At 42.0% G+C, this 15,537-nt stretch overlaps 1 pseudogene; it reads left to right on the top strand.

Annotated features, from left to right (window-relative positions):
* The first annotated feature begins 300 nt into the window (after positions 1-300).
* Positions 301-2,956, top strand: LOC102276363 (small ribosomal subunit protein eS4, X isoform-like; annotated as a pseudogene).
* The last annotated feature ends 12,581 nt before the right edge of the window (positions 2,957-15,537 follow it).

Here is a 15,537-nt window from a genome sequence, read left to right on the forward strand (position 1 = left end):
GCGTATTCCTTTCTCGGATCGCCCTCCTTGGCGTTTTCCATCCTCCGTCGAAAAGGATGCCGCGGGAAAGGAACATTTGGATAATTTAACATTCATAAGTTGGCGTCTGGGGAAGGTTCACCTTTAAGCTAGTGAGACTTGAGCTTTCAAGTAAAATTCGCAAAATTAAGATTCCTCCCCTCAACCCCCGTCTTTCTTAAAGACGCCTCTCACCCCGCATAAGCTTCCTGTTCCACAAAACCTTGATGCACCTTTGGCTGGAGTCACTGGAGGTAAGAGTGTATAGGAGAATTTCAAAAGATGCGGCTGTTAACAGAAGTGAGAGAGAACTAGAGAACGGGCGAGGGAGAGAACTAGAACTTCCCCTCACGGGGAAGGGAGTGGCTTTAGACTAAAACCCAAAGTTGAGAAGCCCGTTTGTCGCCTGCTTTCCTTTCTCATCCCTGCTTCTGGTCCTTTATCGTGCTTGCAGTTAACAATATTGTTTTTTTTTAATTTTTTAACTTTTTATTTTGTATTGGAGTAGAGTTCCAGAAAAACATCTATTCCTGCTTTATTGACTATACCAAAGCTTTTGACTGTGTGGATCACAATAAACTGTGGGAAATTCTGAAAGAGATGGGAATACCAGACCACCTGATCTGCCTCTTGAGAAACCTATATGCAGGTCAGGAAGCAACAGTTAGAACTGGACATGGAACAACAGACTGGTTCCAAATAGGAAAAGGAGTACGTCAAGGCTGTATATTATCACCCTGCTTTTTTAGCTTATATGCAGAGTACATCATGAGAAACACTGGACTGGAAGAAGCACAAGCTGGAATCAAGATTTCCAGGAGAAATATCAATAACCTCAGATATGCAAATGACACCACCCTTATGGCAGAAAGTGAAGAGGAACTAAAAAGCCTCTTGATGAAAGTGAAAGAGGAGAGTGAAAAAGTTGGCTTAAAGCTCATGATCTTAGAAAACTAGGATCATGGCATCTGGTCCCATCACTTCCTGGGAAATAGATGGGGAAACAGTGGAAACAGTGTCAGACTTTATTTTTTGGGGCTCCAAAATCACTGCAGATGGTGACAGTGGCCATGAAATTAAAAGATGCTTACTCCTTGGAAGGAAAGTTATGACCAACCTAGATAGCATATTAAAAAGCAGAGATATTACTTTGCCAACAGAGGTCCGTCTAGTCAAGGCTATGGTTTTTCCTGTGGTCATGTATGGATGTGAGAGTTGGACTGTGAAGAAGGCTGAGTGCTGAAGTATTGATGCTTTTGAACTGTAGTGTTGGAGAAGACTCTTGAGGGTCCCTTGGACTGCAAGGAGATCCAACCAGTCCATTCTGAAGGAGATCAGCCCTGGGATTTCTTTGGAAGAATAACGCTAAAGCTGAAACTCCAGTACTTTGGCCACCTCATGGGAAGAGTTGACTCATTGGAAAAGACTCTAATGCTGGGAAGGATTGGGGGCAGGAGGAGAAGGGGATGACAGAGGATGAGATGGCTGGATGGCATCACTGACTCGATGGATGTGAGTTTGGGTGAATTCCGGGAGTTGGTGATGGACAGGGGGGCCTGGCGTGCTGCGATTCATGGGGTCGCAAAGAGTCAGACATGACTGAGCGACTGAACTGAACTGATAGCTTATTAACAATGTTGTGATAGTTTCAGGTGTACAGCAAAAGGACTCAGCCATACAGCAATACTATGTTCATACTGGAAATTTTGCTAAGTGAGATCTTACTTTAAGTGTCTTTGTCTCGTGCCAAAAAATAAGGGGGTGAAGGGAAACTTTTGGAGGTGATGTATTTGTGGCACAGACTGTGGTTTTACCAATGCATGCTGCTGTTGCTGCTTAGTCACTTCAGTCGGGTCCGACTCAGTGCGAGTCCATGGACGGTAGTCCCCCCAGGCTTCTCTGTCCATGAAATTCTCCAGGCAAGAATACTGGAGTGGGTAGCCATTCTTTTCTCCAGGGAATCTTTCTGACCCAGGGATGGAGCCCCCATCTCCTGTATTGCAGACAGATTCTTTACCCTTGGAATCCTGAGGGAAGCCCTGTATGTCAATCATACCTCAGTTAAATGTTTCATAGCTCTTTTCGTGCCTAGCGCAGCCATGGCTCAGGGTCCAAGAAGCACCTGAAACCCGTAGCAGCTCCAAAACATTGGATGCTGGATAAACTGACTGGTGTGTTTGCCCCTCGTCCATCTACCGGCCCCCACAAGCTAAGGGAATGTCTCCCCCTAATCATTTTCCTAAGGAATAGACTTAAGTATGCCCTAACTGGAGATGAAGTAAAGAAGATGTGCATGCAGCGTTTCATTAAGATCGATGGCAAAGTCCGCACAGACATAACCTACCCTGCTGGTTTTATGGATGTCATTAGCATTGATAAGACTAGAGAGAATTTTCGTTTGATCTATGACACCAAGGGTCGCTTTGCTGTTCATCGTATTACACCTGAGGAGGCCAAGTATAAATTGTGCAAAGTAAGAAAGATATTTGTGGGGACAAAAGGAATCCCTCATCTGGTAACCCATGATGCTCGTATCATCCGTTACCCTGATCCCCTCATCAAGGTGAATGATATCATTCAGATTGACTTGGAGACTAGCAAGATTACTGATTTCATCAAATTTGACACTGGTAACCTGTGCATGGTGACTGGAGGTGCTAACCTGGTGTGATTACAAACCGGGAGAGGCATCCAGGTTCTTTTGATGTAGTTCATGTGAAAGATGCGAACGGCAACAGCTTTGCCACACGGCTCTCAAACATTTTCATTATTGGCAAAGGCAACAAACCATGGATCTCTCTTCCCTGTGGAAAGGGTATTTGCCTTACCATTGCTGAGGAGAGAGATAAGAGATTGGCAGCCAAACAGAGCAGTGGATAAAATGATCTCTATGTGATGTGATTGGAAAAGTCTTTGTAATTAAAGATAATACCGAGTGATTAATTAAAAAAAAAAAAAAAAGTTTCATAAAAGTTACACTCACTGGTCTAAAAACTCTTTCCATATCAATAGTTTAAAATATGATTCTGTTGACAGAAATGAAGTTTCAGAGACCATATTAAAAAACCTTATTTAGAATTCTTGACTCAGGCAGTATCTTTCGGTAGGAGGGCGGTAGGGACTGTTTTCTCCACAAGTACTAGTATAGCTGCCTTAATCCGTATTAGTGAGTCATGAGCTGTGACGCCACGTTTGGTAGACAGAATAATGGCTTCGAAAGATGCCCACGTCCCGATCTGCAGAGCCTGTGACTGCGTTACCTTACATGGCAAAAAGGGACTTTATAGATATGATTATCTTAAAGATCTTCAGGATGAAAGATCACCCTGGGTTATCGGTAGGCCCAATGTAATCACAATTTGATGCTTGCTGCTGGCCATGAACTGAGGAGTGCAGGTGACTTCCAGAAACTAGAAAAAACAGAATCTCCTCTGGAGCCTTCGGGAAAAACGCAGCCCTGTTGACACCTTGACTTAAGACTTCTGACCTCTAGCACTGTAAGATGATAAATTCATGTTGTTTTAAGCCGTGAAGTTTGTGGTATTTTTTTCACAAAGTAACTGGAAACTAATTTGTCCGAGTCTCTTCTTGAAGTCCTCTTTTCTCACAGTTGTGTATCAATCATATCCTTGGCTTTTTTAAATCTCAGTAACTTCAGTGCTTTCATACTCTCACTTTTAACAGCCCCTCCTCTGACCATCTCCTTCTGTTTTTCTAACTCATTTTCTCAATTACTATATCTGGATTCCTACAGTTTTGACCCCACAAGAGCCCTTAATTTTTAAATTTTACACCTTTTCATTTTTCTGTCTCATGTCTTCTCTTTACCCAACTTAAATTTCTTGTTTAATTATTATTTAAAAAATTTATTTTTGGCTGTGCTGGGTCTTCATGGCTTTAAGTGGGCTTTCTCTAGTTGAGGCAACCCTAACCGTAACCCTAACCCTAACCCTGATTTTCTTGGCGGGGGGTACTCTTCATTGTGGTGTATCAGGGTGGCTTCTCTTGCTGCAGAGCACAGGCTCTAAGGCTTGCAAGTTTCAGTTGTTGCAGCTCGAAGGCTCTGCAGTTGGTGTGCTCAGGCTTAGTTGCTCCAAGGTGTGTGGAATCTTCCTGGACCAGGGAATGAACCCATGTCCCTTGCATTTACAGATGCATTCTTGTCCATTGTGCCACCAGAGAAGTCCTGTGTTTAATGATCATATCTGCACTCTTGCATAAGGCTTCCACATCTTTGCCCCTTTACCATCTTGTTATACTTGGTGAAACCACAACCCCCTTTAAGTTCATCTCTCTAATGCACACACTTGCCAGCCAGAAAAGCCTAAAGAAAAATATAACACCATGCTCACTGACCTGCTTTTAAATTCATAATTACCAACTCTAAGTCCTTATCAGACTTAAATTGAAGAAAGTAGGGAAAACCACTAGACCATTCAGGTATGACCTAAATCAAATTCCTTATGATTATACAGTGGAAGTGAGAAATAGATTTAAGGGACTAGATCTGATATATAGAGTGCCTGATGAACTATGGACGGAAGTTCATGACACTGTACAGGAGACAGGGATCAAGACTATCCCCATGGAAAAGAAATGCAAAAAAGCAAAATGGCTGTCTGGGGAGGCCTTACAAATAGCTGTGAAAAGAAGAGAAGCAAAAAGCAAAGGAGAAAAGGAAAGAAATAAGCATCTGAATGCAGAGTTCCAAAGAATAGGAAGAAGAGATAAGAAAGCCTTCTTCAGCGATCAATGCAAAGAAATAGAGGAAAACAACAGAATGGGAAAGACTAGAGATCTCTTCAAGAAAAGTAGAGATACAAGGGAACATTTCATGCAAAGATGGGCTCGATAAAGGACAGAAATGGTATGGACCTAACAGAAGCAGAAGATATTAAGAAGAGGTGGCAAGAAAACACAGAACTGTACAAAAAAGATCTTCATGACCCAGATAATCACGATGGTGTGATCACTCACCTAGAGCCAGACATCCTGGAATGTGAAGTCAAGTGGGCCTTCATCACTACGAACAAAGCTAGTGGAGGTGATGGAATTTCAGTTGAGCTATTTCAAATCCTGGAAGATGATGCTGTGAAAGTGCTGCACTCAATATGCCAGCAAATTTGGAAAACTCAGCAGTGGCCACAGGACTGGAAAAGGTCAGTTTTCATTCCAATCCCAAAGAAAGGCAATGCCAAAGAATGCTCAAACTACTGCACAATTGCACTAATCTCCCACGCTAGTAAAGTAATGCTCAAAATTCTCCAAGCCAGGCTTCAGCAATACATGAACTGTGAACTTCCAGATGTTCAAGCTGGTTTTAGAAAGGCAGAGGAACCAGAGATCAAATTGCCAATATCTGCTGGATCATGGAAAAAGCAAGAGAGTTCCAGAAAAACATCTATTTCTGCTTTATTGACTACGCCAAAGCCTTTGACTGTGTGGATGACAATCAGCTGTGGAAAATTCTTCAAGAGATGGGAATACCAGACCACCTGACCTGCCTCTTGAGAAACCTATATGCATGTCAGGAAGCAACAGTTAGAGCTGGACATGGAACAACAGACTGGTTCCAAATAGGAAAAGGAGTACGTCAAGGCTGTATATTGTCACCCTGCTTATTTAACTTATATGCAGAGTACATCATGAGAAATGCTGGGCTGGAAGAAACACAAGCTGGAATCAAGATTGCCAGGAGAAATATCAATAACCTCAGATATGCAGATGACACCACCCTTATGGCAGAAAGTGAAGAGGAACTCAAAAGCCTCTTGATGAAAGTGAAAGAGGAGAGTGAAAAAGCTCAACATTCAGAAAACTAAGATCATGGCATCTGGTCCCATCATTTAATGGGAAATAGATGGGGAAACAGTGGAAACAGTGTCAGACTTTATTTTTGGGGGCTCCAAAATCACTGCAGATGGTGATTGCAGCCATGAAATTAAAAGACGCTTACTCCTTGGAAGAAAAGTTATGACCAACCTAGATAGCATATTAAAAAGCAGAGATATTACTTTGCCAACAAAGGTCCATCTAGTCAGGGCTATGGTTTTTCCAGTGGTCATGTATGGATGTGAGAGTTGGACTGTGAAGAAAGCTGAGCGCCGAAGTATTGATGCTTTTGAACTGTGGTATTGGAGAAGACTCTTGAGAGTCCCTTGGACTGCAAGGAGATCCAACCAGCACATTCTAAAGGAGGTCGGTCCTGGGTGTTCTTTGGAAGGACAGATGCTAAAGCTGAAACTCCAATACTTTGGCCATCTCATGCGAAGAGTTGACTCATTGGAAAAGACCTGATGCTGGGAAGGATTGAGGGCAGGAGGAGAAGGGGATGACAGAGGATGAGATGGCTGGATGGCATCACCGACTCGATGGACATGAGTTTGGGTGAACTCCGGGAGTTGGTGATGGACAAGGAGGCCTGGCGTGCTGCAATTCATGGGGTTGCAAAGAGTCGGACATAACTGAGCGACTGAACTGAACTGAAGTCCTTATCTTACTTGGCCTCACTGTAGCATTTGACTCAGCTGATTACTTTTCCCCCCTTGAAATACTTTTACTTGGCTGAATATTTGTGTACCAACTTCCCCTGACTTTTCTGATGGCTCTTGAATTCAATCTCCTCTGCTGATTCCTCTTTATCTAACTGCCAATGGGTTGAAATACATCAAACAGGTGAAAATTCATAATGATATTATAAAGAACTCATTTAAAAAAAGTTGGAAGTTTTTAGCACACCAAATAATTATTAGGAAACTGGTGAAAGTGTGAAAGTGTTAGTCGCTCAGTCATGTCTGACTCTGCGAACCCATAGACTGTAGTCCGCCAGGCTCCTCTCTCCCAGGTGAGAATACTGGAGTGGGTTGCCATTTCCTTCTCCAGGGATCAAACCTGGGTCTCCCACATTGCAGGCCGATTCTTTACTGTCTGAGCCACCAGGCAAGCCCCTTAGAAAACTGGTAGATAAATGTTTATCCTGATTTCTCTTCTCAAGCCAAGTTTCAGGGTAAGCAAATAGTTGATAAGAAAGTGTTCCTTCTTTTATAAGAAGTCCCACTAGTAAAAGTAGAATGTTAGAATTACAATATTGCCATTTTGTAATTCTTAATAAAATAATGGAGCTAGACAATATCAATCAATGGCTCCTAAAGCCATCATGTGAAAGTCTGATGGAGAACTTTGTAATAAATGGGTTGGCCTGAAATTGCTAATCAATTTTAACTTTATCCAAAGGGTACAACTGGACAAAATGTACCTTTTAAAGTGACACAATAGGTGTGCATGTATGCTCAGTCATGTCCAATTGTTTGTGACCCCATGGACTGTAGCCTGCCAGGCTCCTCTGTCCATGGGATTTCCCAGACAAGAATGCTGGAGTGGGTTGCCATTTTCTCTCCAGGGTATCTTCCCAATTCGGGGATTGAACTCATATCTTCTGCATTGGCAGGTGAGGATTCTTTACCCCTGAGTCACCTGAGAATCCATAGTAGGTATATGCGGCACTATCTATTAGATATTTTTGCCAAAAAAACTCAGACTCAAGCCTGAATTGAATCCAGATTCAGTTCTAACTACTAATTTAGAAAGTGGCATTTTGGGTATGTAGTTAAATAAGTCAAGAATGTTGGAGTGTTTCATAGGAAATTATGATGGAATTTCTTCCATAAATGTCACAGAGAAAGAAAAAAGGTGTTACAGGTGTAAAGAGAGGGGGACAGAGTTAAGAAACACATTGCCTGTCTTCAGCTGGGCTCTCTAGAAAGTAAAGGCTAAAGCCGGAGTTTAGATGCCAACAGCCCCTTTGGGTTGTGCAAGCTCTGGTGATTAGGAGGGAAGAAAAGACAGGAGAAGGAAGACAGTACACAGCTTGATGGGATGTGCTGCCTCTGCCTTCGCGTGAGTGGGGAAGACACAGCAGATGACCCAGCACGGTGGGACTCGACTAGTTCTCCAGCTGGAGTTGGGGAGAAACCACACCTTGGAAGGTCTGCTGAAGAATGAAGAGGAAGTTTATTTGCCAGGTTCCCTGATGTCTCTGTTTTTCACTGGTCAAATTTCCCCTTTCAGGAGCCTAACTCTTGCTCTTGGGTTGTTTCTTCTGTCTCTCAGGCTTTTCAGGATGTTAGATCCCATACTTGGTGGGCTGGTGTTTCACCCAAAACCCAAAGTGGCACACTAACTAAGAAGGAGAAAGGAAGGTAGTTGAGGGCATCTAAAAAGATGCTTAAGTTTGTGTCTTAAAACTGTTTATCCCTTTTCCCATGTAGTTCCACTCATACCTTCCCAATATACGCAGCTCTCAAACCACAGTATGGGGATTCCCTTTTCTTCCTTGGGAACAAACAAAAATGTCCTCACTCTATTTCAGGAGAGGTTCAGGTTCAACTAGCCATAGATTCTTCATGATCTCCTAGAAGAGGAATGCCAATGCTAAGTCCCTTCAGTCGTGTCCGGCTCTGTGCGACCCCATAGACTGCAGCCCACCAGGCTCCGCCATCCCTGGGATTCTCCAGGCAAGAATACTGGAGTGGGTTGCCATTTCCTTTTCCAATGCATGAAAGAGAAAAGTGAAAGTGAAGTCGCTCAGTCGTGTCCGACTCTTATCGACCCCATGGACTGCAGCCTACCAGGCTCCTCTGTCCATGGATTTTCCAGGCAAGAGTACTGGAGTGGGGTGCCATTGTGAAGGCAGGAGTTAAAACAGATACCATTTCCCACTTCTATGGCTAATCTCAAGGCTGTCAAACAGTTTCTCAATATTGCCACCAGGTGGCGCCATTGGACCGGGCCGGTTTCCTCACGCCTTGAATAAGGATGGTGGATACATAACCAAATACGTTATGAGATAATTGGTATAAGGAAACTTTGTAAAATGTTTCCAGTTAAAAGTATACTAATTAGTAAAGTGTTGTTACGAAAGTGCCTGCTTTCAGAATTTTTAGGTTTGTGGTGGCGTGAGGCAGAAACAAAATACATTAACATTTTATTGAGTTTAAATGATTTCTTTTCATATCATGTCAATAGCACTTAGAAGATTATGTGTCTTTCCCTGTGCTAGGCCTTGGAGCTACAAAAACAAGACATCAAAGCACTCATAAGCCAGTCAAGAAGAAAACACATGCAAAGGCGATTACAGTATAGTCTGCCCAACATAAAGAAAAAATTTTAAATAGATGCTGGAAGGTGGAGAAGGACCCAGCTTCAGGGAGAACACTCCAGGAAGATTCTCAGGTCAGATGACATCTGAATTGATCATATAATTAAGGAGAACAGCATAGCAAAGGCACAAAGGCACAGAGTGATGTGGATGGGTAGGTGACCTCCTATGAAAAATTCAACATTTTAGGGAGCATAAGGACACAGGCTGGGAATGGAGGAGGACAAAGATGGGGACTGAGACAAAAGTCCAATCACTAAGAGCCTTGTGTGCTGTGTTAAGCAGCGGTGCCCACAGGGGCAGGCAGACAATGTTTACAAGGAAGAGCAGGCTGACATTTTACACTTATCTGTAGGAAGGGTCTTTGAAAGAATAGGCTCTCTCCCATTTGTTTTTGAAACATACTGCCCTCTCTGTCTGTCTTTTACCACTTTTATTTGTGACACAAATCCAGAGCAATAGTCCTCCCCTCATTCACAGGCCCTGAAATACTGTATGCTGAAAAAGCAACTGATATTTGGCTCCAGAGCCAGGCAGGAAACAGGAACTAGAGGCAAAGAGCAAAGTGGAAATCCCCTGTTCTAAAAGTGCACTGCTTTGGGAAATTGTTGTCACGAAGTAACACAAGTGTTCTTGGGACCCTTTTACTTTTTTCCAGAAAGGCAGAATAGTCAGGGATGCCTCAATGTGTGATGTCTTCTTTAAGTTAATGGGAACCATGGAAATATTTTAAGCAGAAGGGAGACATGGTCAAATTCACATCAGAAAAATTACGGTGGCATTTCTAAGGAGAGTGGATTGGAAGAAACAATAGGAGAAGCATGGACAGTTGTTAGAGACTTATTGAATAGTCTAGGTGACTGGTTATACAGATTGGAATTTGAGCAATAGTGAGGGAAGGAGAGAAGCCAAAGTTGTACATACCACATAAAATATTCAGGCCTTGGTGATGAACTGATGTAATTTGATATAATCAGGTTTATATCTATCATTTTGCTGTTTGTCTATTTGGCCCATAAGTTTTATGTTCCATTTCTCTCCATTTCTTATCTTCCTCTGGAATACTCAGATTCTTTTAATTTTCCATTGTTTTCTTTATTGACTTGTTGTTCAGTCACTAAGTCTTTTATTTTATTTTATTTTTAAACTTTACATAATTGTATTAGTTTTGCCAAATATCAAAATGAATCTGCCACAGGTATACATGTGTTCCCCATCCTGAACCCTCCTCCCTCCTCCCTCCCCATACCATCTCTCTGGGTTGTCCCAGTGCACTAGCCCCAAGCATCCAGTATCGTGCATCGAACCTGGACTGGCATCTCATTTCATACATGATATTTTACATGTTTCAATGCCATTCTCCCAAATCTTCCCACCCTCTCCCTCTCCCACAGAGTCCATAAGACTGTTCTATACATTAGTGTCTCTTTTGCTGTCTCGTACACAGGGTTATTGTTACCATCTTTCTAAATTCCATATATATGCATTAGTATACTGTATTGGTGTTTTTCCTTCTGGCTTAATTCACTGTGTATAATAGGCTCCAGTTTCATCCACCTCATTAGAACTGATTCAAATGTATTCTTTTTAATGGCTGAGTAATACTCCATTGTGTATATGTACCACAGCTTTCTTATCCATTCATCTGCTGATGGACATCTAGGTTGCTTCCATGTCCTGGCTATTATAAACAGTGCTGCGATGAACATTGGGGTACACGTGTCTCTTTCCCTTCTGGTTTCCTCAGTGTGTATGCCCAGCAGTGGGATTGCTGGATCATAAGGCAGTTCTATTTCCAGTTTTTTAAGGAATCTCCACACTGTTCTCCATAGTGGCTGTACTAGTTTGCATTCCCACCAACAGTGTAAGAGGGTTCCCTTTTCTCCACACCCTCTCCAGCATTTATTATTTGTTGACTTTTGGATCGCAGCCATTCTGACTGGTGTGAAATGGTACCTCATAGTGGTTTTGATTTGCATTTCTCTGATAATGAGTGAAGTCACTAAGTCTTGTCTGACTCTTTGAGACCTCATGGACTGCAGCACGCCAGGCTTCCCTGTTCTTTACCATCTCCTGGAGTTTGCTCAAACTCATGTCCATTGAGTCGTGATTTATTGGCTATGAGATATTTTTCAGTGCAGTTCAGTTCAGTTGCTCAGTCGTGTCCGACTCTTTACGACTCTGTGAACCGCAGCACACCAGGCCTCCCTGTCCATCACCAACTCCCGGAGTTCACCTAAACTCATATCCATTGAGTCGGTGATGTCATCCAACCATCTCATCTTCTGTTGTCCCTTTCTTCTCCTGTCCTCAATCTTTCCTCGCATCAGGGTCTTTTCAAATGAGTCAGCCCTTTGCATCAGGTGGCCAAAGTATTGAAGTTTCAGCTTCAACATCAGTCCTTCCAATGAACACCCAGGACTGATTTCCTTTAGGATGGAGTGGTTGGATCTCCTTGCAGTCCAAGGGACTCTCAAGAGTCTTCTTCAACACCACAGTTCAAAAGCATCAATTCTTCGGCACTCAGCCCTCTTCACAGTCCAACTCTCACATCCATACATGACTATAGGAAAAACCATAGCCTTGACTAGATGAATCTTTGTTGACAAAGTAATGTCTCTGCTTTTTAATACGCTCTCTATGTTTGGTCATAACTTTCCTTCCAAGGAGTAAGCGTCTTTTAATTTCATGGCCGCTGTCACCATCTGCAGTGATTTTGGAGCCCCAAAAAATAAAGTCAGCCACTTGTTTTCACTGTTTCCCCATCTATTTGGCATGAAGTGATGGGACTGGATGCCATGATCTTCATTTTCTGAATGCTGAGCTTTAAGTCAAACTTTTCACTCTCCTCTTTCACTTCATCAACAGGCTTTTAGTTCTTCTTCACTTTCTGCCATAAGGGTGGTGTCATCTGCATATCTGAGGTTATTGATATTTCTCCCGGCAATCTTGATTCCAGCTTGTGCTTCATCCAGCCCAGCATTTCTCATGATGTACTCTGCATATAAGTTAAATAAGCAGGGTGATAATATACAGCCTTGACGTACTCCTTTTCCTATTTGGAACCAGTCTGTTGCTCCATGTCCAGTTCTAACTGTTGCTTCCTGACCTGCATACAGATTTCTCAAGAGGCAGATCCGGTGGTCTGGTAGTCCCATCTCTTTCAGAATTTCCCACAGTTTATTGTGATCCACACAGTCAAAGGCTTTGGCATAGTCAATAAAGCAGAAATAAGATGTTTTTCTGGAACTCTCTTGCTTTTTCCATGATCCAGTGGATTTTGGCAATTTGATCTCTGGTTCCTCTGCCTTTTCTAAAACCAGCTTGAACATCTGGAAGTTCACAGTTGACGTATTGCTGAAGCCTGGCTTGGAAAATTTTAAGCATTACTTTACTAGCGTGTGAGATGAGTGCAATTGTGCGGTAGTTTGAGCATTCTTTGGCATTGCCTTTCTTTGGGATTGGAATGAAAACTGACCTTTTCCAGTCCTGTGGCCACTGCTGAGTTTCCCAAATTTGCTGGCATATTGAATGCAGCACTTTCACAGCATCATCTTCCAGGATATGAAATAGCTCCACTGGAATTCCATCACCTCCACTAGCTTTATTTGTAGTGATGCCTCCTAAGGCCCACTTGACTTCACATTCCAGAATGTCTGGCTCTAGGTGAGTGATCACACCATCGTGATTATCTGGGTCATGAAGATCTTTTTTGTACAGTTCTTCTGTGTATTCTTGCCACCTCTTCTTAATATCTTCTGCTTCTGTTAGGTCCCTACCACTTCTGTCCTTTATTGAACCCATCTTTGCATGAAATGTTCCCTTGGTATCTTGGGAATCTTCTTGAAGCGATCTCTAGTCTTTCCCATTCTATTGTTTTCCTCTATTTCTTTGCATTGATCGAGTTGGCTCAACTCATGTCCATTGAGTCATGACTTATTGGCTATACGTTATTTTTACAATATATTATATGTTGGTTATTACAGATTATTGGTTATATATTAAATTGTATATTGGTTATTATGTACGTTATATATTTTTAGTGATTACACTAGGGATGAAAACATTCAAACTGGACTTGCTGCTGCTGCTGCTGCTGTCGCTTCAGTCGTATCCGACTCTGTGAGACCCCATAGATGGCAGCCCACCAGGCTCCCCCGTCCCTGAGATTCTCCAGGCAAGAACACTGCAGTGGGTTGCCATTTCCTTCTCCAAAACTGGACTTATTTAATCTCATATATATTATTGATTTTACCATTTTCCTTTTCTCTATCAATATCTGGGTCATCTGTGGATTTAGATTTTTCCACTTAATTCTGGATATTTTCTTGCTTGGTTACATATAAATTGTGTACCAAATGGCATGAATAAAAATGTAGATAGAGCCCCCACCGGAGAAGGTGTCTCCCTCTCCTCTTTTGTTTACTCACTAAGGAGAGGGAATGAGGGCTTATCAGGGTTTGTGGAAAATTGAAGCTGGGTTGCAGTTTGCCTGTGTCCCATTTTCTCAGAAGGAACCATTCTGTCCTTTACAGCAGGGGTCCCCAACCTCCATAACCTACTGTCTGATCTGAGGTGGAACTGATGTAATCATGATAGAAGTAAACTACACAATCAGTGCAACATGCTTGAATCATCCGGAAACTGTCAAACCCCTGTCCCTTTCCATGGAAAAGTTGTCTTCTACAAAACTGCTCCCTCGTGCCAAAAAGGTTGGAGACTGCTGCTTTATAGAAAGAGCCATGCTAGTCTTCATCTGCAGCCCTGAAGGCCAAAGGAGATCCGGGACTGTCGGCTCTCCCCAAGTTTTCTCTGCAACCCCAGCTCCTCCTGCTCTGCGCAGCTCCTAACGCACCTGGAGGGAGACCCTCCTACCCCAGGGCTAGTGTTACCCCTTTGTTTTAGAGTAGCCATCACAGATGAATCCCCAGCAAAATTCTTGTTTATGATCTATTTATTAAAAATTTTTTGTTAAGGTATGATTGACATGTAAAAATCCAAACACATTTACTATATACAACTTGATGGGTTTTGGGCTAAGTATAAATCTGTGAAACCCACCATCAAGTCCATAAACATGTATCACTTCCCAAAGTTTTTTCTTGCCCTCTTTATTATTACTATCATCATCATTTGGGGAGGATGAGAATAATTTTATAAGGTGTACATTCTTAGGAAATTTTAAGCATGCCTTGTAGTGTTGTTAGTTACTATGCTGTGTAGTAGATCTTGAGAATTTATTGATCTTGCATGACTAGAACTTTGTACCCTTTGACCATCACCTCCTTATTTCCCCTTCTGCCACCCCCTGGCAAACTCCATTCTACTATCTGCTTCTATGATTTGACCATTTTTGGATTCCACAAGTGAGATCATAGAGTATTTGTCTTCCTGTGTCTGGCTTGTTTCACTTAACTTTCATGTTGTCACAGATGGCAGGGTTTCATTTTTTTTTTTTAAAGCTGAATAGTAGTCCATGTATGTATACATGACATTTCCTTTAGTCATCTGCTGATAGACACTTAGGTTATATCCATCTCTTGGTTGGGAAGATCCCCTGGAGAAGGGAATGGCTACCCACTCCAGGATTCTGGCCTGGAGAGTTCCATGGATTGTATAGTCACAAAGAGCTGGACACAACTGAGCGACTTTCACTCACTATATCTTGGTTACTGTGAATAATGCACTGAACACAGAAGTGTCTCTTCAAGATCCTAACCTGGATTGTTTTTTTTTCATAAATACCCAGAATTGGAATAGCTGGATCATACAACCATTCTATTTTTAATTTTTTGAGGATCCTCCAGTCTGTTTTTCATTGCTATAGACTTGTCTTTTAGAACAGCTTTTGCTGCATCCTATAAGTTTTCATGTCTTGTGCTTCTAGTTTTGTTTGTCTCAAGATATTTTTTGACTTTTGATGTCTTCTTTGACCCAATGCTGTTCAGGAGTATGTGGTTTAATTTTCACAAATTTGTTAACTTTCCACTTTTCCTCTTATTATTGTTTTCTAGTTTCTCAGCATGTTGGTCAGAAAGGATACTTGATATGATTTCATTTGTAAATTTAATACTTGTTTTGTGGCCTAACATATATGATTTGTCTTGGAGAATATACTGTGTTGAACTTGCGAAGAACTTGGATTCTGCTGCTTTTGGAGAAAATGTCTTTTATATGTCAGTTTGGTACATTGGGTCTAGAGTGTTGTTCAAGTCCCCTTTTCCTTATTGATTTTGTGTCTGATCTATTGATTGTTGAAAGTGGGGGTATTGAAGTCCCTTACTGTTATTGTATTGCTATGTATATCTCTCTTCATTCTGTTCATATTTACTTCATACATTTAGGTGCTTCTACACTGACTC

This window comes from Bos mutus, chromosome 20 (assembly GCF_027580195.1).
Source record: "Bos mutus isolate GX-2022 chromosome 20, NWIPB_WYAK_1.1, whole genome shotgun sequence".
NCBI lineage: Eukaryota > Metazoa > Chordata > Mammalia > Artiodactyla > Bovidae > Bos > Bos mutus.